This window comes from Botryllus schlosseri, chromosome 7 (genome assembly GCF_051294905.1).
Source record: "Botryllus schlosseri isolate E-star chromosome 7, Bs_hap1, whole genome shotgun sequence".
NCBI lineage: Eukaryota > Metazoa > Chordata > Ascidiacea > Stolidobranchia > Styelidae > Botryllus > Botryllus schlosseri.
Genome location: NC_137242.1, coordinates 22936441 through 22939255, shown reverse-complemented (window position 1 = coordinate 22939255; position 2815 = coordinate 22936441). Strand labels below are relative to the sequence as shown.

At 40.9% G+C, this 2815-nt stretch overlaps 1 long non-coding RNA gene across 1 annotated transcript; it reads left to right on the top strand.

Annotated features, from left to right (window-relative positions):
• The first annotated feature begins 381 nt into the window (after window positions 1–381).
• LOC145442961 (uncharacterized) lies at window positions 382–1096 on the top strand. The gene is made up of 3 exons (XR_013916216.1): window positions 382–538; window positions 666–745; window positions 1005–1096. It is a non-coding gene; the product is annotated as an uncharacterized LOC145442961 (long non-coding RNA).
• The last annotated feature ends 1719 nt before the right edge of the window (window positions 1097–2815 follow it).

Below are 2815 nucleotides of genomic sequence, written 5' to 3'. Positions count from 1 at the left end.
TAGGTTACCTGGAATTCACAAATGAGAGTTTCCGTTTGCCGAATCCTTGCAGGCTGTTTGATACGCTGTAATAGCCGAAATGCAACGCGACTTGGTCGTGCGAGCTAGTTATTTCCAACGATTGCTGATCCCGATTTACTGCCGCTCACATTCGCAACCGTACTCTCTCGCGTCTTGGAATGAGGCTGTGAATTCCAAATGATGTGGTTCACGGACTAAATAATATACTTTCCTTCCAATTCTTCAATCACGGTTGAAAAAAATAAGGAATCTCTCTTCATTTGTACTACTTTAGTTACAATTGAGGCTGGTATATCGACAGCTAAACTTCAAAATGTAGGAACATGAATGGCAACCGTATACTATGAAAATTCACTATATCACGTTTACACATGGCAACGTGATATTCTACCCGTTTACATAAAATTCAAGGTAGTGCTGTCGGTTTAACAGAACCTGTAATAATCAATAATCAAGATGAAACTGACCTGCATTGTATTGGCAATAATGGCGATGACGCTCGCTGAAGTCCGAGGACGTAAGTCACGTGTTTCAGTATTTTACTGCATGGAGAAGTCCTTTTTTTCATGGCGTAACGCGGCGATACTCCGTTACTCAATATCACAGTACCGAATAGCCGAAAACATGCTTCTTTTTCGTTGCAGAGGGTTGCCAACAAGACTTGGACTGCCCGCCCGGCTACTTCTGCAATCTCAACCAAAACCGATGCTATCCTTTGATTTAGGTGAGTGTGTGATCCCTGCATTAAAATATTCCATTAATCATATTTGTCTGCTCTTTATTCAGCAGTAAATGTTATATGGTATATTATATGGTATATTAATTTTCATATCGTGCGCTTCTTGGTGTCGTGAAAATCTCACATCATGAACCATTATATAAGACATGAAAAGTTCTTGTTACTTCTGTCATAATATTACAATGTTCTGTTTCCCGTGCATAACAAATACGCGTCTTTCGTACATACTAAAATTTATTCACAGATCTTCGGAAAGGCGAAAGAGTAAAGTCTAAAGGCAAAAGAAATGAATTAATCGATTGCTTGCTGACGACAAAATAAAAATATCATTGAAAATCTTCTTTGTTCAAGAGAGTTGCGATGTATATGTAACAGTGAGACAGACGCAAGAAATCTTTGAATCGAAAGCAGATGAGAATGTTTATGTCTCTTCGTCGTACTAGTCGACTTCCCGGCCAAATGTTAATTTCCGATGCAGCTCATGTTGGATTATTTCGAGGATAGTTGTCAGGGTTGTAACCAAGTTACAAGGCTCCGAGTCACAAGTCAATTTCTCTTTTAAAATTTCGACTCGAGTCAAGTCATATTCAATTCGGCACCGAGTCAAGTCCGAGTCCAAGTCAGCGAGCATAGGCTCAAGTCTGAGTTATGGTATTATGACTCGAGTCCGAGTCCAAGTCATTGTGTTGACTGCTCAGTTTCCCGTTAAAGACTTGGTAAACACACTTTTTATAACTCTATTTGGTGATATCGAATAGTTCGCATTTATAATATACTAATTTTCCTCACTTTTAGCAGTTTCTGGTCGCATTTTCAAGTACCAGTACCAATAGACGAAATCCCAAAAGAGTGGTTACTTTACTATTCTTCGAAATTACAATGAAATGTCGGTCTTTGTCGTCTGAGTCTCGAGTCATATGACTTGGTGCATGACTCGAGTCCAAGTCGATTCAACACACAGATTAACTCGAGTCGAGTCATTACCGTATTTTGAGAAAATGCCTCGAGTCAAGTCGAGTCATCAGAAAATCGTGACCAGAGTCGGACTCGAGTCATTACGACCCTGATAGTTGTCGTTGGCGCAAAGTGCTGTATTTGTAGTCGTATCGATACCCGTAAAACTAGAACCAGTGTACAATATACCCTTTGAAATCCGTACAGATATACTGCAGTGGCGGCTCGTGACTTTATCGTGTAGTGGGGCAGAGTTTCCGCGATTTTATTTGTCTAAACGACGTCACAATATTGAATTCTGACGTAAAAATGTGACTCCATGGTGGTCACACACAGTTTGTATGGGGTATAGACATTAGATATGAAGTACAGTAGTTCGAAAAGTCTCGATGCGTTTTAATGAGCTGAAACCACGCATGGATTCTGCGGATGAAATCGGGGTGGTCAATATGGTATTAAAAAAGCTAGTTACAGCAGCAAAGTTTATGGAAGGCGATTTTTCAACTATAGGAATTTTTAAATTCCACTAGTAGTTACTACTTCGGAAAAAGATGTATTGGAATATAAACAAGTCAACTCGAGCCGAGCAATGTCGACCATCGGGTAATATCGAGACGCTGTTTGCAGTAGACCACATGCTTCAGATCACGATACCCAATTTCGTTCCAACTAGAGACTGTGCCTCTGGCGCCAGCAGTATAAAAGTGTATAACAAGGCGTCCTTATCCTCGCTTGTACGTCAGCTATTCCTTTCATCGAAATACGTTGGGGAAAGGTAAGAGTGCGCTCTCCGCCCGCGTACGATTAGATCAATGGACAATCTCAATAAAGACCGAGTCTCTTTGCCTCTAATTATTGCTCTCTAAAGCAAACAGCATAAACGGCGTACGGAGCAAAATTCAACACGATTCATGCTCTCACTTGACCTGACTAAATAATCTGCAGATATGACTATAATTCGAGATATTGTGTATAGCAGGGGTCACCAACGTTTCTGCAACCGGGGTCACCAACCTTTCTGCAACCAAGAGCTACTTCTTGGGTACTGATTGCAGCGACGGGCTACCATTTACCCACGCCGTTTACCCGTAACAGACTGAA